Below are 25,729 nucleotides of genomic sequence, written 5' to 3' on the forward strand. Positions count from 1 at the left end.
AACTGTTTTAAGATAATTCTTTTTCTTTATTCGTCCAAATTGTTGGTTGTTTCGCAGGTTTTGACACCGCTGCACTAATTTTCGTCAGTCTAGAGTTCTTCGGCTTTGAAGTTCTTGTTCGCCTGCCCCAGTTCTTCTTTAGAAGAATATTTTGATCGTGATTGTTTTTCGTTCATTTCTTGAAGAACGCCTATTAGATCAGGTTCATAAGCTTTCTCACCGTGTTCTACTTCGTCCAAACCCGTCGTTTCGGTTTCTCGACTCACTCTCAAAACTTTAGCGAATCTCATAATCCAAAACATGCCTCCTGTGAGGACCGAAGCCCATGCACAGATCACCTGAGCTCCAATTATATTCCAGAGCAGAAACTGAAATGCCCTGGCATCCCAATTATAGAAAACCCCTAGTCTCGTGGCGAAAAGAGGCGCGGCTTTTATTCCCCACAAACCCCCGCCGAGGTGCACCGCGACCGCGTCTAAAGGGTCGTCAACGCCAGCGTAGAAAATTCCTTCGCTCCAGGCTTCAAATGTCATCCCGGCTACTGTTCCTGTAACCAGAGCACCCCAGGGTTCCACGACATTGCATCCGGCACAAATTGCAAACCATTCCAGTTAGAGTTCCGTTGATACACTGGAGCAAACTGAATTTTTTAGTTCTGATTTTGGACACCAAAATAGCCACTATTCCTCCTCCATATCCCGAAAGAATAGTGTTCAGAATTGCCTTTGAAACCACTTCGCCATCACCTTCGTTTGATATTGCGAGCTGCGATCCTCCGTTGAAGGCAAAAAATCCGAAGAAGAGTATGATTCCTCCGAGGCACATCAAGGGAATCGTATGTCCTCGGATCCTGGAACGTACTTTCGTCTCGGCGTCAAACTGTCCGATACGAGGACCCAAAGCGATTGCTCCCATCAAGCCTGCGATGCCTCCGACGGCATGAACAACTGTGCTTCCTGCGAAGTCCATATAGAATACACCATCCCATGGGGCCTCTGCAGCCAGCCAACCTCTGGGATCCCAAACCCAATGAGCCACGACCGGGTAAACAAATCCGGTGATACATATACTGTAAACGAAGTAGGCGTAAATGTTAGTTCGTTCAGCCATCGCTCCCGATACTATTGTAGCAGCTGTTGCAGCAAACACGAATTGGAAAAAGTAAAAGGCCACTTGGTTCGTAGGAAAATGCGCCAAGAAAAAGTGTAACATTCGCCCGGAAGATACATATCGACGGATAACAAAACTAAGTCTTAAGACGACTGGCTAACGTCTAATCAGAGCTTTGCATGCTTTTCACCGTCTCTACCAAGCCAGTACTTTTCGGCGGTCTTTCCAACATCGGGTCGACAAAAACGTTACTGTTCTCCGGCTTCGACCAGAACGCTCAAATTAACTTAATTACATGCAAATAGTGAGCTCATGGCTGGGTCTCAGTATCCCCAGACCACGAGGTCACTCCTAAAAACAGGGCTACTGCTTATTATATTACTATTGTTTTTGTTCAGTAGATAAAAATCATCATCTCCATCGAAGATGGATCAACCCTTTCCCCCAACTCCTAGCTTCTCATCCTTATCAAAATGAATCTAGATATTAATTAAATTCAAGTCAGGACATGACAGGAAGCTAAAAGTTTATGCAACAGGATAAAAGTTCCAGTTCCTTTACCCTTCCGGATTGACGAATCCACTGAATCAAGCTCGTTAATCTTGATTTCCTCCTAATCCGGAAGGCTATCTCTTACCCTTCACCGTTGTTCGCAATGGCCTTGCGACTATTGTAGCAGCACAATAGTTGCAACTCGGAACGTTCTCTGCTATTCCTGCAATCTGCTGCTGTTTTTCAATCACGATTATCGTTGTTATCGTCAGCGCAACTAATGTTGTTGTGTTTTCTCTCTCGTTTTTTGTTAAAATGGCCGTTTCAGCATTTCTCAGAAATGTGACGTCATCATTCGAATTTTTGAAATTTTAAAATACTAGAATATTCCAGCCCTCACCGTCTGGCCAAACGTTCCAATAACGCTCTTAGTTCTTAAAAACCACCAATCCGGAAGGCTTACTGCTAAAATTCCGAATTCTGCAGAGATTTCATTTTTCACATTCTGGTCGAATGTCACATACTCCCCGGACAGTCCGGTCAATGTCCTCATTGAATCGCGCAATGTTCATAAAATGGTTACAGTGTCATCGAACAGAATTTACAAAATGCACGAAATTACTTTTATCCACGTCACATCGACTCACTACAGAATATAAATGGCATCATACTACATCATTATAGCCTTCAAATTCTCTCATTAATCTGCACATTGAGGATACAACCTAAGATAAAACATTTTTTCTGACTTCCAGTGTCAATGTCCCGATTAAAACTTTTTCTCTTAGATTTAAAAGGTGTTGGCTTGCAGGACAGTCCTGCCAACCAACAAGCTAAAATTATCCTACTATGCTTCTTCCCTTCGGAAATCTTGCTTGTCATTGTCCTGAATATTAAAACTAAGAAACTTTGTGGTTAGAAAGAACAATGAAACAATCTCCCTCTTCGAGAGATTACTCAAGCCTTCCACGTCACCACAAAGTGATCAGTCTTCCTAAGTGATTAAAAACAATCATGCAGGCTGGAATATTTAATTATACTCTTCCCTTAAGCCTTTCTAAATAAATAATAAGTGAGTGTCTCTAAAGCCACTTCAACTAAAATCAAAATGCAAATTCATAAATGCAACAATTTCAAAACTCAACTAAATGTTTCAGTTTTCAATTACAACTTGGTTGCTTGGTTTCTCACTTGAGTTTTTCACACACATAAAACAATTCTGAGTTTCAACTTTTCTTCATCACTCCTTTGTTCTCTTCTTTTTTCGTCGTTTAGAAGTTCTAAAACTTCTAAATTCTTCTAATTTTCTTTCTTGTTGCCTCTTGTTTTCTCGACCATTCATCAATGTTCCATTTCTTCCTCCTGTGATACTGACTCCGCACTTTCGGTTTCCGTGTCTTGTAGCACATCGTTGGCTATCCTGACGCTGTTGGAAGCCGTCCTCCAACACTTCTGCTCTTCTACCCTCTGTTTACAACAAGGTAGGGGATCCACGTTAGATTCTCTGTTCCTGCAGAAGCTGTTGTGGAGACACAACGTCACGTTTCTCTCCAAATCTTCTTTTAGCATCTCTGCCTTCTCCTTTTCACTACGTTCACTCGTCCTGGAAATTCTTTTCACAGCGGTGGTCACTGCATTCCGATGAGTCACGAGAGCTCGCTTGAAAGCTCCTGCTCCAATGTCCAGCTGATATTCACTGTACACCCTGCCGTGCTTCGACATATGCTTTTTCGCATACTCGTACAACCATGCAGTCATGTTAGCTCTGAACCATGGCATCAATCGTTTTCTCGCCCATATCTTCTTCACTTCCATCGGAATGTTTAGGACTTTGCACATTGTCTCAAAAAGATCCAAATCTTTTAGACAATCTAATTTCCGCAATTGTTCTCTCATCGGCGCCTCCTGTCTATTATTTTCTCTCACATGAGCTTCCAGCCATCGTATCGCCATCATAACTCCCACTATCACTATTGTTACGGGCTGTGATGAATCTGGTAAACCCATGGAGAGCAGCTCTCCAGAGTCCCAGATCAACATCAGATTACTACGCTTGGGATACCACCAGGTCTGCAGCAAGCAGTGGCAAGGAAACTCGTCATGCGTCAACATGATGCTCCTCCAATTACGTTTTCCCGAAGCTTCCAGCAATGGTTCCACTTCCATCATCACTCGGTGGACTTCATCATTCTCATCTACTGCATTGTAATCTGTGACAGTTGATCCTCTCTGTTTCTGTTTTTCGAAGTCACTGAAGTTCCCGCTCACATATCCCATGAACTTCTTTCCTAGTATTGACTCCAACTCTTCTTTGGTTCTCTCTGGAATTGCTGAGAACATCTTACATAGTAACTCGTAAGACTTTTCAGACATTCTCGCCAATCTCACACACTTCGGCACTGAGAAGGCTTGATCCACAATCGTTCTTGTATATATGCCAAGGAGACGGTATGGACCTCGACCACAACAATGAGCCTCTGCTCGGTCTTTCCTCTCGACTGGTACTCGTCGTCTCCGATCTAGTGTCCGATCTAGATGCGCCTGCTACTTCTTCGATTGGTTGGTTGACAGGTCCTATCCTTCTCCTAGGATGAATTTTTCTCCTCATCGGTGCTTCTCCCAACCGATCCTGCACGTCTGTTCTTCGACCTGGTTCGCTGGAGCTTTGTTGCCGGTAATTCGTGACGGCTGGGACCGTACCCAGGCGTGTTTCCAGGTTAGGAGGCACAAAGGTGGTAATTACCGCATCACTCACCGTTCCCTCTTCCTTCAGCACTCCTGTGTCAAAGAGTTCTGCTTCCAGCTCCTCCAACCGTTCTTGGAAGACTCGATTCAACCAAGCTTGTCCTTCGATACTGTCGAAGTGGATGCCATCCGTGGTCAGTCTGGCCTGATCCATGGCTCTCAACTCATGTTCAATATCCATGAGGATCATCCTTCCGCATTTCGATTTGCTAGGTTCCTCAAGATGTTGTTCCATCTCATGACTCCCTCGTTGTGCCTCCTTCCTGATGCTGTCAGGCTTCTCGTATTCATTGGCACAGTGCAAACGGTCAGTACCGCGCAACTGAACTTCTGCCAGAGGGTAGTGAACAAACACACCATCATTGACTCCCACAGTGCTTCCTGCTCGTCTGATCCTCTGGAGATGTCATTCGTCCCAACTAAGATCATCACATTGGGAATCTTCCCTGGATTCATCAGTTCCACCATCCGATATAATTGGGCTATCGTCGCACCTCCAAAGGCCATCACCGTGGTGACCCACGAGGTCCTCAAATTCGACAGCACTCTGACCAAACTGTCTCCCAATATCAGGTGAGATGTCCCGAGTGGTGGTTGCTGCAGGTTCACAGCCGGGCTCCAGGTAGCTCGATTGAAGCAGGCCCTCGGATCTGTCTCCGGAACTCCCGTGAAATTATACTTCAATTGATTATTCTTCTGCACGTCTATTACACGAGACACTTTCTTCGCTGGCATCTTTCGTACTTTCCTCTCTGGGATTCTCGAGTTCCCCATGAGTGGTGTCACATTACTTATCCCTTGTCTGATCACGGTCTGGGAGAGTTGTACTCTGCTCGTATCGTCAATCGTTCCATAGGGTGCAGTCACCCCGGAACCTGGCGCATTCTTGTTAGCGACCAGTCGTCCAGCTGTCTCTATCAGTTTCCTCACTGTCTGTTCTACGACGGGGTCACCCAAGGTGTCACTAGGATCCGGGATAGTTACTCGATTTGTCTCTGCTGGAGGTCGTGTCTCCGTTGTTTGACTCATTTCTCGAGGCGTCAAGAGCTCCATCGGGGACTGCCCACGAGGAATATCCCTTGCAGGTATCACTTTCTCCGCGGCCGTTGTCAACGCCACCTGCTCCGATCGCTCTTTGTATTCCTGCCTTAAGCGTTCGATCTCTTGACCCAGCTTTTTGTTGCAGTCTTCAAACAACTTTCTCCACATGTCCCGATCTTCCTCCATCTGGAGCATGCTTCTGGTCATCTCGTCCAGCTCCTTCTTCGTACTTCTCAGCTGATCGTTCATCTCGTCCAGATCTTGTATGGTTTGGTTCGTCTGAACCTTCTGTGTTACTTTCGCCCTTTTTGGTGGCACAGCTGCTCTCAGTGGTGAACCAGACGAGGTTGCCTCGCTGTTCATCTCCTGATGCATTCTCGTCAACCCAGGTTTAGGCTTAGAGGGCATTGGCATCTCACCTGGTTGGTAAGTCCTAGAACTTCCCAATCCAGGCTCATTCGCCAAGTCACTCCCTGAGAGAGCCCCGTTTCTCCACCTCATCACTCTCATGTTCGGGCGGTCTAGTACTCCTCTTTCTCCATATGCTGCCATCAACAGGACTTCCGTGGGGCGGTCCCCACGGTTGTCGTGCCCCAAGATGTTGATCAGGGCGGTCAGCAACATGACCACCTGTGGGTCCTCCAGAGCGAAGTCTCGTTCGATCAGCCGACGATAGATCGCATCTACCATCGATCCTACATATGCCTCTGCCAGGTCCATCAATTCATCCAGGTTGAAATTGTCCATACTGTTCTTTCCAAGTTTGATTTGATTCAATTTGATAATTTGACTCAAGTGAGTAATTTAAACGATCAATCAGGATCTAGAAAAGAAGTCACGAATGTCACACTTGTCAGTTTCACCTTAACATATATCGTTAAAATTTGCTTAAAGACAGTTCAGATAAAAAGATATTTATCCTAAAATTTATTAAAATCAATTGGTTTCTAAAATTTTGGAATTCGACCTAAGATTGGACAGTCCAAACTTTGGATCTATTCCCAAGATCGTCATTTAGTTGTTCATGGTCACTAACCCCTACTTACCCATGATCTTAATAACATAACACACATATCACATGCAACTTAGTCTTTGACCTAACACTCTTTCGCACATCACTCAGCCTATACTTAAGTAATATTTCTTGTGTAGATATACTTGTATGTTCGTATCAGAGAATATCACGTGTACAAGCGCGTACGATTCCCGAGGATGCAGTCTTCCTCTGTTTGGATCGTACACTGGAAGCGAGAGCTCCTTCACGTCCATTTCTACAAGGAAGTCCCTCAGCCTCGTCAAAGACAAGACTAGGTTTTCTGGGTCCACGTGCTGCTTCTCCGTCGCCCTCGTTACCAAGAAGCATAAGTACTTTCCCGGTATCTGCGACACCGCCGGAGGTAAGGCTGCTACGCCCCCTATCCCTGGTCTTTGCTTCCAAAGGAATTCCACGTTTTTGTATTCTCTCTTAAAATCTGCCGCTAACGCTGTCCTAAAACTCATGTCTGCGGTGATTGCTATCGCACATGTTCTGTTTGTGAGTATGAAATCACTGTCTGTTAGTATTATGTTACTTGAATATTCATTTGGTAAGTTAAAATATGACTCAACCACCCTGCCTATGTCAGGTTTCTTAGGTTCTTCGCCTGTTTCTGCTTCTAACTCTCCTGTTTCTCTTGCTATTCTCAATTTTTTTATTATCAGGTTTTCAGTGTGGGTAAGTCCTACCCCCACTCCCCGGACAAAAACATCCATCGGCGTCCCCGTCGATCGCATACCGGATATCAAGTCAAGGTTAGAAGCTGGAATGAGAAGTTGTCCTTCGTGGGCAGCCCAGGAAGGATCATCTCGTTCGGTCTTAATGTATTTCGCGCTTTCACGATCTACGTCTTGAATCGTAACGCTGGTCTCTTTAGGGTCTGATGTCATTTCGTTCAGCCACTCTAAGACACGCAGGTTCGTCAGGTCTTGTTCATTTGACTGCTGTTGCTCATCGTCGAATTCTACCTCGGGTTTCGACCAGTCGTCAACCCACTCATCGTCGTGATCATCGACTATGTCAATGTCTTGTGACACAGTTATTTCCTCTAAACCCACTACTTCCTCCACTATTTTCTTTAGATCTATCCTATCCACTACAAAGTCGTCACCGTAAGGATTGTATTTCTTTCTTGGTCTCGTCCCGTCCTTCTGACGAGTCTGCATCGTGAACGGAAGATCTGGTTCGAAGTTCTTGGGAACCTCTGTCTGTTCGGGATCCTGCCAATCTTCCTCTGCGTAGGGTAAGGTTTCATCGTCCGCTTCGATCTGTTCGTTTGGATCTAGGTCCAATGGTGTATCCGTGCCTTACTCTACGACTTCGTTTCCATCGTTCTTCTCCCTGGTGCCTTTTTCATTGACCTCACAAGCAGGGTCCATCATTAGATAATCCCCTTCTTCCATGTCTGCAGGTATACACCAGTCTTCTGTCGATGGATTGTGTGGCTTGATGTTCTCGTAGTGGGCGGCTCGGCCAGTACTCAGTCTATAAAAACGTCCCTCCTGGTGCACCTCCGTAATCATGAAGGGTCCCCTCCACTTTTTCAGAAGCTTCTTTGTTCCTTTCGGTGGTATAACGTTCTGAAATACCCATACGTAGTCTCCCACCGAGTAGGCCTTTGCACCAGCTGCTTTCTTGTCGAATCTTTTCCTCTGCCTTGCCTGTGCTTGCTGAGTGTTTCGTCTACACAAATCGTTCAACTCCTGTTGGCGTCTGATCACATCCCTCACGTAGACCTGTGGGGACGTTTTCTTTCCCTCATATTCTGGGTAGAAGAAGGTTAAGGGTAAAGACTTCTCGTGTCCAGTCAACATCATGTGTGGACTGACTCCAGTGGTGGAGTGTTGCGTGCTGTTATATGCCCCCATCACCTGTGGAAGGTATCTGTCCCAGTCGGTCATATACCTGGAACAGTATACTCTCAGCATCGACACTAACGTCTTTCCACTAAACCATTCGTTTGAGGGTGGTATGTCGTGGAGTGGGCCTGAGCGACCTGTGAGCGTCTCATAAGCTCTTTCGTAAGCTCTCCTACGAAAGCTGTTCCATTATCCGATTGAAACGTCATCGGACAACCATGTCTTGCTATCCAAGTGTTGATCAGGTGGTCGCATGTCTCTTCCGCCGAGGCAGTTAAGCAGGGCACGGCCTCTGCATACTTCGTGAAGTGATCTATCATGACCAAGACTTGGTTATAACCGCTGTCTGTCATGCATATCTTCTGGTGATCTATCTGCACCACCTCGTTGAATTCAGACGACTCAATCGATTGTAAAGGAAATCGTAATTTCCTTGGATTCTTGACCTGTTGGCATGACAGGCACGCTGTTACCCATTTCTCACATGCCTTTTTCATTCCAGGCCACTCAAAGCGCTTCAGAATCCTCTGATACACTTTGTCGATCCCTTGATGGCCCATCTGATCATGCGACCTGAATAATAGTTCTGTCTGATAGAGTTGTGGCAACACTATCGCGTTATATTTGTATAAGACCTTGTATTCTTCTCTTCTCCTGCAAGCCACGATCCCGTCCTTGTTCAGATATAATCTCCCCTCCTTCTGCATGAAGTATTGTCTCAGGATCCTATAGCTGTCTTCTTCCAGGTCACCTTTGTCAGGTGCACCGTTTTCTATCCACCTTTTTAGGTTGCTTGTCATGCGATCATTTCTCTGCGCCCTTAGAAGGTCCGAGAGTCTGTATCTCGCCTTCAAGTACGTCTTCATGACCCTCATCTGACTATTCAGCTCGTTGGGCTGATGTGTGTCTTCTTCCATCTTAACGCACCAAATCTTCGCCAACGGTTGTGTTTCTTGCTGAAACGGTTGAAGATCAGTCCTGACTGCCTCTTTCTGCGGCAACAGGCTTATCGAGCGTTTCGATACCGCTATCGTTTCTAAGTCATCCGCTGCGTTGTCAAAGACTCTTTCGCTTGGTATTAGGTAGCGATCACTGTCAGGATCCTGGTACACTTCTCTGTCCAGGTCCCTTGCCCGAGTTTCCACTAGTAGCGTGTGTATCGCTAGTTCTGACAGTTCGGATCCCGAACTCGAGTTCCTGTCTGAATAGGTGTCCATTCCTGAGTTTCGGGAAGCATCATCCGTCGAAGAGGTTGTGCTCGAGACTGCACGCTCCTCCAGATCATGTCTGTGCTTTCTTCGCATCCATCTGAACTCCCCGGACAAAACCTTGTTCTCTGGGTCCTGTTTCTCATCAGGAATTTCCTCGTTTATCTCAGACTCCCCGGACAAATTTCGTTGTCCCGGGTGTTGATCTTGTGATCGCTGGTTCTTCTCATCATCCTTCTCCCCGGACAAATAGTCTTGCGGCAGTTTTTGTTCTACAACTTCACCCTCTTTATCCCGGTCTACAAAGGTGACGGTTTTCTTTCGCTTGCTGCTCCCCTGTTCTTTCTGTCCGTAAGAAGTACTTGTTAAAATCTCTTGGGGTATTGAGGATACTAGTTGCTGAACTATTGTCCTACAATCCCTTTCGTTCTCTTCGTGCTGTCGTCTGGACGGCATGATCTTCACCTTCTCACTGACTGTTAGCGATGCCACTGCTGCTGTCCACTCTGGGTCATCTCTGGTCACTTCTCTTTCTAACAATCCACCCAGCATCCGCATTACTTGTGGTGTGACTTGCACCGTTTTATCCAATAATGAGAGGCTGTTTATATTCATGCGAGAGAGTTCTTGCTGGACCAGGTTCGAGCGCAGCAACAAATCCAAGGGGACCGGGTCCTCCTTGGACAGGATCTTTATCTCGGCTGCTTTCTCTACAGGTAGCTCAGGGTGCCCTGGAATTGGATGTCCAGACTTATCCAACCATCTCGTCAAGGGAAGCACTTCATAAGTTTCTTTGTCCAGAAACGAGAATCCCTCTTTATTTCCGCCTGATTGGCCTGCTTCTGCTCCAATCTTTCATAGAACTCAGTTTTCTTGCTGAGGCTGTCAGCATTCTGGTGTTTATCACGCATCCTATGTTCGATTAACATATGGTAGCCATCCAATCTTACTATCCATCTACCAATATAACTCTGATCCATCGAGTAGGTCTTCAACCAGGATAACGCTCTGTTGTCCACGCGTAACTTGAAGGGAGCGCTCCCCAAGTATGCACGGTACTTTTCCACGAAGGTGACTACTGCAAACATTTCTGCTTTCGGTGCGCCATATTTCATCTCTGTGTCACTCAAGACCTTGCTGCCGTATGCAATGGGACGGAGAACCGTTCTTCCGTTCCATTCTTGCTCTTGATGCAAGATTCCTGAGAATGGCCACCACCGATGCGTATGTGTCGAGAACATACATGCCCTTTTCTGTAGGCATGCTCAGCACTGGAGCTTCGCACAGTTCCCGCTTTATGTTCTCGAAAGCAACCTGTGCCTCATCGTTCCATTCGAACTTTTTCCCTTTGTTGCGCATCAGCTTCTGCATCGGGTACACCTTATCCGCATATCCTTTAATGAATTCACGGTAATAATTGGCAAACCCCAGGAAGCTCATTAGCTGTGTGTCCATCCTCGGAGCCTTCCATGTCAGCACATCCTCTACTGCTTCCGGATCTGGCCTCACACCATGCCTGTCTACCATCCTCCCTAGGTACTTTATCGAATCCCTAAGGATTTCACATTTCGATGGTTTGCACTTTAATCCTGCTCTTTTCATGCATCCAAAGACCTCATCGAGCCAATCAATGTGATCCTCCAGGGTCGGTGTCGCTATGACTACGTCATCCACGTAGCACATCAAGAGAATCCCGTACTTTTTGGTCACTCCTGTCCAAGCCTGAGCCATCAGCCTTTGAAAAGTTGCTGTTGCATTGCACAAGCCGAAGGGCATCCTCTTCCACTGGTACAACCCCAATTCGCACGCGAATCCGGTTTTCTCTCTGTCCTTCTTTCGCAGAGGGACCTGCCAGAAGGCAGAACCTAAGTCCAATGTGGTGAAGAACTTGGCATCACCAAGTTTAGATAGGCTCTCATCTATTCGCGGTATCGGGTACGCATCTTTTATCGTTACCGCGTTCAAGTAACGAAAGTCGCAAAAAAATCTAAGCTGCCCCCCTTTCTTTTTCGCCATTACTACCCCGCAAGCCCATGGCGATTTCGAGGGTTCTATCATGTCGTATTCAAGCAACATTTCTATTTCCGCTCGGCACGCTTTCGATTTGTGTGGGGTCATTCGTCTCGCGCCCTCTCTGTGCGGAACGGCACCTACTTCCAGCTCAATTTCGTGTTCTACGAAGTTACAGCAACCGATGTCCGCTTTATGTTTCGAAAATACATCTGCATTCCGATATAAAACGTCCCGCAATTTTTCAAAATCTCCCTCACCTATTTTCCCTTTTAAATGTTCTATTTCTGGCAAAACCGGTTTGTCAGAATCTAGTTCATATGACGAGGGGCGTTCCGGAAAATTCGAGCAGCTTGATAAGCCGTCGTCCGTTTCGGATTTCATTGAAAACAATTTATGAATAGATTTTAATTCATTAATTCTCTTTAAAATTTTATCTTTATTTGCATGATAAGGACAGTCTTTCACACTATATTTCTTCAAGTTTTGTGTCTCCTCATAGTCGGTCCTCATCGGCAAAGCGTAGCCAAGCTTCTTTCCACGCTGGATTGAAACCATGGTTTCCAGTGTGTTCAACAACACACTGACACACAGTCCGTTTCGCGTTACCGAGAAGCTCCGGCCTAAAATCACCGAACTCTGACTATTTGGATTCGGTACTAAGCAAACCTGTTTACTATCACTTAACGAATTTAAATTTCTCATTCTAAAAATTGCTACTACAGCTTGTCCTGGTTGTAATTTTACTTTTCTATCCAAAAAAACTGGTACCTTATTTTCGTCTGTTATTTTCCTATTGATTGGTCTCTTAACATACTTTCGGTCCGGGTTTCTAATCCGTATTAGACCGTTGTTCAAGTCAATCATCACGTCAAAATTCCTGACAAAGTCTCTGCCCAAGATGAATTGGTCGCCGTCGTCCAGATTCTCTACCACCAGGAAGCTCATCCAAAGATCTCGTCCTCCCATGTGAAGGACCGTTATCGGTGTTCTTCCGGCTACGTAGATGGCTCCTCGATTTGCGGCGGCCAGTCGGAGATTCGTAGGAATCAGATCTTCCCGCGCGAAGCCCATCTTTTCCCAGGTTTTTATCGGCATCACACTCACCACCGCTCCTGTGTCCAGAAGCCCTGTGACTCCGATTTTTGTTCCGTTGGTGTCGAGCAGATGTGCTGTCACATCTGCTTCATATCCAATGTGTACTGCGTCTTGTTCCATCATGGCGTCATGGCCTATCTTGCGGACCTTGAGTTTCTCTTCTCCCAAATAGATCTGCCCTCTTTGGTCATCATCTGTTGTACATAAGTCCTGGTGTAGATACTGATCCCATCCACGTTCAGCATCACTTGATACGGCCCATAGACTTCTAGGTAGCGTCCATGAAGTTTCTTCATGCGAGGGCCACCCGTCGTTAGTAGTGCCCTCACAGCCCTCGACTCGGTGCGTGGCTCCATCTGCCTCAGATAGTCTGCATATGTGTCCAAATGCATCAAAGTGAACTCAGACGGTTCACTCAGATTTCTGATTACCTGATGCCCTGCCACCGAGATTATCGACTGTATTTTACTTCCTTGCGGTGCCATACCGAACCTCTGACCAGAGATAACATTAAGTTTCATGCTCAAGCTGCTTGGTGATTTGCCTCTTCAACTTCCGTTGCTTCGAAGGCGTTCAGTTGCTCCTGTAATTTTTCATTCTCCAGCTCGAGTTTCACCTTTTGTTCAATCTCTTTCGTCACTAGTTCCTGCTGTACTCTATTTATAGCATCCCTCGCAGCTGCCCTATAATCGATTTTGAAGTCATCGGCCGCAGTTGCTGGTTCCGGTTCACGTGCTTCCTCTGTTACCGCTTGCATCTTCTTTGCCACCAGCTCTTGAGGTGGTATAACGTTCTGAAATACCCATACGTAGTCTCCCACCGAGTAGGCCTTTGCACCAGCTGCTTTCTTGTCGAATCTTTTCCTCTGCCTTGCCTGTGCTTGCTGAGTGTTTCGTCTACACAAATCGTTCAACTCCTGTTGGCGTCTGATCACATCCCTCACGTAGACCTGTGGGGACGTTTTCTTTCCCTCATATTCTGGGTAGAAGAAGGTTAAGGGTAAAGACTTCTCGTGTCCAGTCAACATCATGTGTGGACTGACTCCAGTGGTGGAGTGTTGCGTGCTGTTATATGCCCCCATCACCTGTGGAAGGTATCTGTCCCAGTCGGTCATATACCTGGAACAGTATACTCTCAGCATCGACACTAACGTCTTTCCACTAAACCATTCGTTTGAGGGTGGTATGTCGTGGAGTGGGCCTGAGCGACCTGTGAGCGTCTCATAAGCTCTTTCGTAAGCTCTCCTACGAAAGCTGTTCCATTATCCGATTGAAACGTCATCGGACAACCATGTCTTGCTATCCAAGTGTTGATCAGGTGGTCGCATGTCTCTTCCGCCGAGGCAGTTAAGCAGGGCACGGCCTCTGCATACTTCGTGAAGTGATCTATCATGACCAAGACTTGGTTATAACCGCTGTCTGTCATGCATATCTTCTGGTGATCTATCTGCACCACCTCGTTGAATTCAGACGACTCAATCGATTGTAAAGGAAATCGTAATTTCCTTGGATTCTTGACCTGTTGGCATGACAGGCACGCTGTTACCCATTTCTCACATGCCTTTTTCATTCCAGGCCACTCAAAGCGCTTCAGAATCCTCTGATACACTTTGTCGATCCCTTGATGGCCCATCTGATCATGCGACCTGAATAATAGTTCTGTCTGATAGAGTTGTGGCAACACTATCGCCTTATATTTGTATAAGACCTTGTATTCTTCTCTTCTCCTGCAAGCCACGATCCCGTCCTTGTTCAGATATAATCTCCCCTCCTTCTGCATGAAGTATTGTCTCAGGATCCTATAGCTGTCTTCTTCCAGGTCACCTTTGTCAGGTGCACCGTTTTCTATCCACCTTTTTAGGTTGCTTGTCATGCGATCATTTCTCTGCGCCCTTAGAAGGTCCGAGAGTCTGTATCTCGCCTTCAAGTACGTCTTCATGACCCTCATCTGACTATTCAGCTCGTTGGGCTGATGTGTGTCTTCTTCCATCTTAACGCACCAAATCTTCGCCAACGGTTGTGTTTCTTGCTGAAACGGTTGAAGATCAGTCCTGACTGCCTCTTTCTGCGGCAACAGGCTTATCGAGCGTTTCGATACCGCTATCGTTTCTAAGTCATCCGCTGCGTTGTCAAAGACTCTTTCGCTTGGTATTAGGTAGCGATCACTGTCAGGATCCTGGTACACTTCTCTGTCCAGGTCCCTTGCCCGAGTTTCCACTAGTAGCGTGTGTATCGCTAGTTCTGACAGTTCGGATCCCGAACTCGAGTTCCTGTCTGAATAGGCGTCCATTCCTGAGTTTCGGGAAGCATCATCCGTCGAAGAGGTTGTGCTCGAGACTGCACGCTCCTCCAGATCATGTCTGTGCTTTCTTCGCATCCATCTGAACTCCCCGGACAAAACCTTGTTCTCTGGGTCCTGTTTCTCATCAGGAATTTCCTCGTTTATCTCAGACTCCCCGGACAAATTTCCTTGTCCCGGGTGTTGATCTTGTGATCGCTGGTTCTTCTCATCATCCTTCTCCCCGGACAAATAGTCTTGCGGCAGTTTTTGTTCTACAACTTCACCCTCTTTATCCCGGTCTACAAAGGTGACGGTTTTCTTTCGCTTGCTGCTCCCCTGTTCTTTCTGTCCGTAAGAAGTACTTGTTAAAATCTCTTGGGGTATTGAGGATACTAGTTGCTGAACTATTGTCCTACAATCCCTTTCGTTCTCTTCGTGCTGTCGTCTGGACGGCATGATCTTCACCTTCTCACTGACTGTTAGCGATGCCACTGCTGCTGTCCACTCGGGGTCATCTCTGGTCACTTCTCTTTCTAACAATCCACCCAGCATCCGCATTACTTGTGGTGTGACTTGCACCGTTTTATCCAATAATGAGAGGCTGTTTATATTCATGCGAGAGAGTTCTTGCTGGACCAGGTTCGAGCGCAGCAACAAATCCAAGGGGACCGGGTCCTCCTTGGACAGGATCTTTATCTCGGCTGCTTTCTCTACAGGTAGCTCAGGGTGCCCTGGAATTGGATGTCCAGACTTATCCAACCATCTCGTCAAGGGAAGCGCTTCATAAGTTTCTTTGTCCAGAAACGAGAATCCCTCTTTATTTCCGCCTGATTGGCCTGCTTCTGCTCCAATCTTTCATAGAACTCAGTTTTCTTGCTGAGGTTGTCAGCATTCTGGTGTTTATCACGCATCCTGTGTTCGATTAACATATGGTAGCCATCCAATCTTACTATCCATCTACCAATATAACTCTGATCCATCGAGTAGGACTTCAACCAGGATAACGCTCTGTTGTCCACGCGTAACTTGAAGGGAGCGCTCCCCAAGTATGCACGGTACTTTTCCACGAAGGTGACTACTGCAAACATTTCTGCTTTCGGTGCGCCATATTTCATCTCTGTGTCACTCAAGACCTTGCTGCCGTATGCAATGGGACGGAGAACCGTTCTTCCGTTCCATTCTTGCTCTTGATGCAAGATTCCTGAGAATGGCCACCACCGATGCGTATGTGTCGAGAACATACATGCCCTTTTCTGTAGGCATGCTCAGCACTGGAGCTTCGCACAGTTCCCGCTTTATGTTCTCGAAAGCAACCTGTGCCTCATCGTTCCATTCGAACTTTTTCCCTTTGTTGCGCATCAGCTTCTGCATCGGGTACACCTTATCCGCATATCCTTTAATGAATTCACGGTAATAATTGACAAACCCCAGGAAGCTCATTAGCTGTGTGTCCGTCCTCGGAGCCTTCCATGTCAGCACATCCTCTACTGCTTCCGGATCTGGACTCACACCATGCCTGTCTACCATCCTCCCTAGGTACTTTATCGAATCCCTAAGGATTTCACATTTCGATGGTTTGCACTTTAATCCTGCTCTTTTCATGCATCCAAAGACCTCATCGAGCCAATCAATGTGATCCTCCAGGGTCGGTGTCGCTATGACTACGTCATCCACGTAGCACATCAAGAGAATCCCGTACTTTTTGGTCACTCCTGTCAAAGCCTGAGCCATCAGCCTTTGAAAAGTTGCTGTTGCATTGCACAAGCCGAAGGGCATCCTCTTCCACTGGTACAACCCCAATTCGCACGCGAATCCGGTTTTCTCTCTGTCCTTCTTTCGCAGAGGGACCTGCCAGAAGGCAGAACCTAAGTCCAATGTGGTGAAGAACTTGGCATCACCAAGTTTAGATAGGCTCTCATCTATTCGCGGTATCGGGTACGCATCTTTTATCGTTACCGCGTTCAAGTAACGAAAGTCGCAAAAAAATCTAAGCTGCCCCCCTTTCTTTTTCGCCATTACTACCCCGCAAGCCCATGGCGATTTCGAGGGTTCTATCATGTCGTATTCAAGCAACATTTCTATTTCCGCTCGGCACGCTTTCGATTTGTGTGGGGTCATTCGTCTCGCGCCCTCTCTGTGCGGAACGGCACCTACTTCCAGCTCAATTTCGTGTTCTACGAAGTTACAGCAACCGATGTCCGCTTTATGTTTCGAAAATACATCTGCGTTCCGATATAAAACGTCCCGCAATTTTTCAAAATCTCCCTCACCTATTTTCCCTTTTAAATGTTCTATTTCTGGCACAACCGGTTTGTCAGAATCTAGTTCATATGACGAGGGGCGTTCCGGAAAATTCGAGCAGCTTGATAAGCCGTCGTCCGTTTCGGATTTCATTGAAAACAATTTATGAATAGATTTTAATTCATTAATTCTCTTTAAAATTTTATCTTTATTTGCATGATAAGGACAGTTTTTCACACTATATTTCTTCAAGTTTTGTGTCTCCTCATAGTCGGTCCTCATCGGCAAAGCGTAGCCAAGCTTCTTTCCACGCTGGATTGAAACCATGGTTTCCAGTGTGTTCAACAACACACTGACACACAGTCCGTTTCGCGTTACCGAGAAGCTCCGGCCTAAAATCACCGAACTCTGACTATTTGGATTCGGTACTAAGCAAACCTGTTTACTATCACTTAACGAATTTAAATTTCTCATTCTAAAAATTGCTACTACAGCTTGTCCTGGTTGTAATTTTACTTTTCTATTCAAAAAAACTGGTACCTTATTTTCGTCTGTTATTTTCCTATTGATTGGTCTCTTAACATACTTTCGGTCCGGGTTTCTAATCCGTATTAGACCGTTGTTCAAGTCAATCATCACGTCAAAATTCCTGACAAAGTCTCTGCCCAAGATGAATTGGTCGCCGTCGTCCAGATTCTCTACCACCAGGAAGCTCATCCAAAGATCTCGTCCTCCCATGTGAAGGACCGTTATCGGTGTTCTTCCGGCTACGTAGATGGCTCCTCGATTTGCGGCGGCCAGTCGGAGATTCGTAGGAATCAGATCTTCCCGCGCGAAGCCCATCTTTTCCCAGGTTTTTATCGGCATCACACTCACCACCGCTCCTGTGTCCAGAAGCCCTGTGACTCCGATTTTTGTTCCGTTGGTGTCGAGCAGATGTGCTGTCACATCTGCTTCATATCCAATGTGTACTGCGTCTTGTTCCATCATGGCGTCATGGCCTATCTTGCGGACCTTGAGTTTCTCTTCTCCCAAATAGATCTGCCCTCTTTGGTCATCATCTGTTGTACATAAGTCCTGGTGTAGATACTGATCCCATCCACGTTCAGCATCACTTGATACGGCCCATAGACTTCTAGGTAGCGTCCATGAAGTTTCTTCATGCGAGGGCCACCCGTCGTTAGTAGTGCCCTCACAGCCCTCGACTCGGTGCGTGGCTCCATCTGCCTCAGATAGTCTGCATATGTGTCCAAATGCATCAAAGTGAACTCAGACGGTTCACTCAGATTTCTGATTACCTGATGCCCTGCCACCGAGATTATCGACTGTATTTTACTTCCTTGCGGTGCCATACCGAACCTCTGACCAGAGATAACATTAAGTTTCATGCTCAAGCTGCTTGGTGATTTGCCTCTTCAACTTCCGTTGCTTCGAAGGCGTTCAGTTGCTCCTGTAATTTTTCATTCTCCAGCTCGAGTTTCACCTTTTGTTCAATCTCTTTCGTCACTAGTTCCTGCTGTACTCTATTTATAGCAACCCTCGCAGCTGCCCTATAATCGATTTTGAAGTCATCGGCCGCAGTTGCTGGTTCCGGTTCACGTGTTTCTCTGTTACCGCTTGCATCTTCTTTGCCACCAGCTCTTGAGGTTTATCCTTTCTGCGTGCCTCCGCTTCACTCAAAATTCGAGCCTTGCTGGCTTTCACTCCTGACAAAGCTTCTTCATGTCTTGGATGCTTGATGTCTGCCACTGCATCCCAGAATTGCGGACAATCTGATTTAAAATGACCTTCCAAGTTGCAAAAGAAACACCTCGGGCCGAATTTCGCATATTACTCCTCTCATGAAATCCTCATGGTCCAATTCTGACGCATCTTCGTCCTCGAGGCTAAAGCCTATTGCTTTCATGCCTTGTTTGTAAGCTTGGCATGCTGACACATGATGGTCTGTTGAACTGCAATTAGCACAAGAACGTCTCTTGTCCATATCATCCCTCGGTTTGTACCAATTGTTCCCTTGGTTTGCTGGTCCGTTGTTAAAATTTCCATAATTGTTCTTGTAATATCCAGATCTCGAAGGAGGTTTCAACAAAAGAAATCTTTTGATTTGAGCCTCAACTCCTCCGGTGTTGGCGCATTAGTTGATAGTGGTGTGTAATGCGTTGCTAGCATTGTACGAAGTTCATCATTTTTCACACCATCGATAAATTTTGAGGCTACGGCCAGGTTCATCCTTCGGTTTGACTCATCCGGTTGGCTGCGTCTTCTCAGCATTTCCAAATCATCGAGAAACTTGTCTATGGTTTCATCCTCTCGTTGCCTCCGTTTCTCGAAGCGCATCATCGCCTGGTGCCCCTGCACCCCTGATCCGAAACGGTTTAACAAGATTTCGAAGATTTTCTCAGCAGTGTCACGTTGATACTGTTTCTTGGCCATGACACAGTTCAGGGCTGTCCCTTCTAAGTTGCTGGTGAGCGCGCTGCATTCCTGTCTCTCCGACAAGTCCTCTTCCTCGAAATGCAGCTTCATTACCTCTATCCAGGTATCAATACAGCCATCAGATTCGTCTTTGTAGCATCTTGGCTTCTTAAAGACTCTTCTGGACTTCTCACTGCGTTCATTGGTCCTAGATAACCTCGTCAGGAATGTCTCCAAAGACCTGTTCAGGGGTTCAAATGCTGTGGCCATTGCCGTAGCATCCCTTGAGTGTCCCGCTTTAGTGTCCTCACACCTCGTCGAAGGCTCTGTGTGCGGTGCATCCCTGCAATCCGAATCACCGTGAGCGTTTCCCGCTTGGCCCACATGACTCCTCCTCGGGCTTGCATGCCCCCTGTTGCCGGAATCACTTCTCCCAGTCGCATGCGTGCTTTGCGTTGGTCGTTCGTTAGAGGTTTGTCTGTTCCCCGTTGAACTTGCTCTACTGTTCGGGCCCCATGCTGTATTACCCCTTGTGGCATAGCCTGATGAACTGCCCCTGCCTCTAGTGGATCCATACGTCTTCCTCCTTTGATGTTCATTGAAGTTCACCCTCGGTTCCCTGCTGGGACCTCCCGAGTTCGGCTCTCCTTCTTTTGGTCCACTCTTGCTGCTTAGTAGCCCGTCCAACCCATCCATGATAGCCTGAGTTCGCCTCTCCAGCATCGCGTCTATCTTTGTGTCAAGAGTCCCAAGAGACTGCTCTTGCTGAATTCTTAACTTCTCCATGTCGGCTCTTAAGCGTAACTCCCTCTGTTCCGCCTCTCTTGTCATTCGCGACAAGTTCCTCGTCATATGTTCGTCCGTTCTTTCTTTCAAGCGTTTTTTGCTTCTGCCAACTTCTTGTCTGTTGCGGTTTATTTCTTCCCGCAGACTTTCTCTTTCAATGTGAACTGCTCTTTCTAGTTCACTCATCCTTATCGACATCTGTTCATTTTGTTCTCCTAAACTGCCCACTATGTTGTTTAAGGCTTCCTCTAGTGCTGCCCCGTTATCCATGAGTGGCGTCACTAGTGGTGGTGTAACCCTGTCGGTCCCAGGTAACTTCGTGCTTGTCGAGATCCGGGCCTTGACTCTCTGCTTCAACGTCTTTTCACTATTCATTTCAGGATCCATTAGCGCGTTGCCAAGCCCTCTGGTTCTACTCTCTCCATGTTGTGGCTCCCAACTTGTCCTAATCGCGAAGTCCTTTGACTGGCCCGGTGTGTTTGCCTCTTTGCTTATCGTTGTCACTACACCAAACTTGTCCATGGTTCCAGTCTCTCTTCCGACGTGTGTCTCACTCTCCTGGATCGAACTATTGAGGCTGACTTGAGATCCAAAGTCCCCTTGCTCCTCTTCATCCTCTTCCTCCTGGGTTTCAACTTCGTTCCCCGCGCCTCCTCCCATGGTGAATGGAAAGATGTTTCCGAAGGTGTTCTTCATTCTTTCTGAGAACGATGATGACGTTGTTTGTTTCCCAGTTCCGCCTGCCATCATAGTGTTGTCTGTCGGAGATATTCTCGTTGCCGCTACTTCAGTTGAGATGTCGGACAGTTCCGACATCTCCTCCCGATCCAATGTCCCGGTGGAAGTGGCAAAATCATGGCCTTGTTCTACCGGGGTAGATTCACTCGCCTGCCTTCTGCCTCTTCCTTCCAGTCCATTTACTTCCTGGTTATCATTCATGGTCTGGTCCGTATTGACCTCCACTTCTAACAGTTCTCTTCGCTCTTCTGAGGTCTTTTGACTTCTCGTTTCAACCATTCTGCCTGAAACCGTCCCCCTTTTGTCAGACCGGGATCGCTTGATCCAATCCACAAAAGGATCGGTCATCGTTTTTCTTTACTTTTCAGGTATGAATTTCCTAGAGCTATTACCTCGTTTTGGTATCCTTGACTTGTCTAGACTCATTCTCTATTTGTCACTTTCCAATGCCTACTCTTGACTCAATTGCTAGAGACCTTATAGTTTTAACAATAATAATGACACAACACAATAAATTTCACCAGATTCTATTAAATAGTGACCACGAATCCCTGTATGTTGTCAGAGTACAGTTTGTATAAAATTTATTCACACTAACCGATTATCGGTCCAAAGATTTTGAAACTAGTACAATATGATGTTATCAGTCAATTTAAAAGATAGTGTACTCACTACCCAATCAAGCACAGCTTACGTTGATTTAAAATCAAAAACAAATAATTTATTTTGACACAATATGAATGTATATATAAAAAAAACGTATGTGTCTTGTACTCTTAGTCGGTCGCAGTACAATAGTCGAACCTGTCTTTTAAAGAAAAAGCTTTCCCTGCTCGGTGCCGCACCAAACAGACAAAACTTTGAAGGCAGTAATTTTCTCAAGTGGGCGTCTATTGCACCCACCGAGTACTGTGTTACCTATCTGCCTTCGGACTGCCCGAGCTAGACCTACTAAAATCCTCAGGGCAGTCACTTTCCCCAAAAACGTATTATGTTTCAATCCACACCAATGAGTCACGCTCTTTTTAATTTAGACTTAGTGTCGCGAATATCCGAGTTCGGACCTGTTCTGTATTAGTCTGGTTCTTATTGAAAGGCAAGTTACCAGTGCAGTCACTGATACCTAGCCTGTGTGCTAATAACCTAATACCTCTCACTTTTAGTCTACCTAAGTCCTTAATAAAATAATACCCCTCCGGATTGGCACAAATAGGACCCTTCCGGATTGATAGAATCTAGACCCCTCCGGATTTGGACCCCTCTGAGTTGGTTAATAGAAGACCCCTCCGGATATGGACCCCTCCAAATTAGCAACTATAAGACCCCTCCGGATTCGGACCCCTCCGGATTCGGACCCCTCCTAACTTGAAAATGTTTGACCCCTCCGGATTGGGAGCCCTCCGGTTTTGTAAAAAGTAGCTTTTCGGAGATTTCCTTTTTTCAACCTATACCCCTCCTGATACGTTCTCCGATGCAATTATGCTCTTTCAATTAACTGGGAAGGGTATGTGCTACCTTCCTAGACCCTTCCGGATTGAAGTTAAGCTTCTTATTTGACAATTCACACCAACGGTGAAGGGTCTTATCGCTGGCCTAACTTCGGCTCGATTAAGCTTTTGCTGTGCCTTTAGCCCTCCCTTTTGGTCTAGAATGGCCTAAAGTTACTTTATTTAACCGCTATTACCTTTTGGTAGGGGTCTAAGGATTTTTCAGAAAGATTTATAAAACGTGAAAGGTGTACCCCTCAGGATTTGTGTAATTTGCTAAAAACAATCTCCAAAATTTTCTCGCTCGCTTTTTCGAGTAATTCTCTTTCCTACTAGTAAGTTCAGCTAATTTCTGATCTAATGGTACCAAGATTAACCGGATCTGTCCAGTTGTCGAAAAGTTATTAGCCAAAACGTCTTTCTTGCAAACTCAAAAAATTTCTCACTTATAGGTTCCACCTAACTTTTTCCGCAATTCTGGTCCTTCCGACCTAAAAATTATTGATCCGAGCTCAGAAGGCCTATACTCTTCTAGTTCAATGCAAAAGACCCGATCTAAAACGCTTTTATAGAAAAAATTTGCGAAAAACTATGCTACCTGGACCCCTCCGGATTGATGAATCCACCAAATCAAACACGTTATGTCCGATTTCTCTGCAATCCGGAAGGCTTTCGGGTAGCGGGTTTTAAAACTTGTAGATTCACTAGTGGACGTTGTCCGAACAACTAATTTTACTGTCGTAACTCAAAAATTTCAAAAAATTTTCTAAATTTATAGTGTTCCGTTTTCTCAAAAATCACGAAATTTCAGTTTTCGGTACCAAAATAGTTCCAACCACCTTCGGACTTAACTTAACCGGTTCTATCTATTATGGTAGTGCAGTTAAGATGTAACACACTAACTTAGCGCTTTTTTCCGTTTCAAAAAATATCGATATCTCAAAAATCGCGACTTGTGGGGGGATCAAAATATCGCTATTTTGACCCTAAAAACCGGTCTGTTTTCGTTGTTTTTCACTGAAAAACGATATAAGACTTTTAATATAGGCTATATAAATCATAATATTAGTAATACTATACCCCTCCGGGTTTCCTTAATATCCGAATTAAGGTGCTTAACTCGGATATTCGCAGTTCGGTGAAGGGTCACTACAGTGCAGCACTGTCGAGCCCCCCACAGATTACTATCTTACTTTTTGTACCAAAAGGGATACAAAACTTGTTAACGATACCCAACAGTCGATTGTTGTTGTAGTTGTGCCCCTTCTTGTTGCTCCTTGTACTGCTTGCCGGATCTGTCTTCACCCAAGACCCTTCCGAATTGAGCGCAAATCAGCCGACCCTTCCGGATTGAGCGCAATTTATCATTAACGTGCTTAAATGCTCAAATAACCCTTTAGTACAAGCCTCACAAACGGGCTACAAAACTGATCGTAACGATCCTGACTGATATAAATGCCTGTAACAACAATATATCTATCAACAACAAACGGGGGGGTCGGATCACATCTTGTCTGGGGGGATGATTTCTACTGATTTTTTACTTTTTTACTGTTTTTGGTTTTTTCGGCAATTTTTTATGTTTTTTGTTTTTCTTGGGTACTATACTACTTTTTGTTTGGTTTTACTTATATCTTTAAGTGTTTTTGGTCACAAACCACTCAGGGGATGAGGGAATGGCCGATCCCCCCACCCTTCCTGGTTCGTGAATTTTCGGTCTTAACTAAGTTAAAAAGCTATTCACGGTAATCCGGAGGGCTTCCGCGCTCCGAACCACCCCTCCGCCCCGGCGGTTTAGGCCTAATAAGGGCGTTAATGTGAGCATCCGCTCGGCGCGGAGTGCTCGTTAACGGTTCTGCCGGTCATGATGTTAAAAAGAATAACACCCAGGAGCGCCATAAAAACATGTATGTAACATTCGCCCGGAAGATACATATCGACGGATACCAAAACTAAGTCTTAAGACGACTGGCTAACGTCTAAACAGAGCTTTGCATGCTTTTCACCGTCTCTACCAAGCCAGTACTTTTCGGTGGTCTTTCCAACATCGGGTCGACAAAAACGTTACTGTTCTCCGGCTTCGACCAGAACGCTCAAATTAACTTAATTACATGCAAATAGTGAGCTCATGGCTGGGTCTCAGTATCCCCAGACCACGAGGTCACTCCTAAAAACAGGGCTACTGCTTATTATATTACTATTGTTTTTGTTCAGTAGATAAAAATCATCATCTCCATCGAAGCTGGATCAACCCTTTCCCCCCACTCCTAGCTTCTCATCCTTATCAAAATGAATCTAGATATTAATTAAATTCAAGTCAGGACATGACAGGAAGCTAAAAGTTTATGCAACAGGATAAAAGTTCTAGTTCCTTTACCCTTCCGGATTGACGAATCCACTGAATCAAGCTCGTTAATCTTGATTTCCTCCTAATCCGGAAGGCTATCTCTTACCCTTCACCGTTGTTCGCAATGGCCTTGCGACTATTGTAGCAGCACAATAGTTGCAACTCGGAACGTTCTCTGCTATTCCTGCAATCTGCTGCTGTTTTTCAATCACGATTATCGTTGTTATCGTCAGCGCAACTAATGTTGTTGTGTTTTCTCTCTCGTTTTTTGTTAAAATGGCCGTTTCAGCATTTCTCAGAAATGTGACGTCATCATTCGAATTTTTGAAATTTTAAAATACTAGAATATTCCAGCCCTCACCGTCTGGACAAACGTTCCAATAACGCTCTTAGTTCTTAAAAACCACCAATCCGGAAGGCTTACTGCTAAAATTCCGAATTCTGCAGAGATTGCATTTTTCACATTCTGGTCGAATGTCACAAAGTAAGAATATCCTATAAAAGCGTTGGACTCTTTTCCGAAGGCCAAGGCATAGCCAATCGCCCAGTAAACAATAGCAGCTATAGCACAATCCATCATGTTTTTCATGAGAATGTTAGTCGTGTTTTTTATTCGCACTGCGCCCGCTTCTAAGAAAGCGAAACCACACTGCATAAAGAAGACTATCATTCCCATTATGATCAGGAACAGTTGGTCCATGTTTGAGTTCAGTTTCAAAAGAGCTTCATTGACTTCGTCCGCGTCCATTCTCGGTGCACTTTTAAAAATGAAATAAAAATTTTTTAAAACCAAGCTTCAGAAACTAGGTTGCTCAGTTTTGCTAAAAATTTATAGT

At 45.6% G+C, this 25,729-nt stretch overlaps 1 pseudogene; it reads right to left on the reverse strand.

Annotated features, from left to right (window-relative positions):
- Positions 1-89: 89 nt before the first annotated feature.
- Positions 90-25,729, reverse strand: LOC134856232 (putative ammonium transporter 1; annotated as a pseudogene).

This window comes from Symsagittifera roscoffensis, unplaced genomic scaffold (genome assembly GCF_963678635.1).
Source record: "Symsagittifera roscoffensis unplaced genomic scaffold, txSymRosc1.1 SCAFFOLD_303, whole genome shotgun sequence".
In the NCBI taxonomy this organism is placed as follows: domain Eukaryota; kingdom Metazoa; phylum Xenacoelomorpha; order Acoela; family Convolutidae; genus Symsagittifera; species Symsagittifera roscoffensis.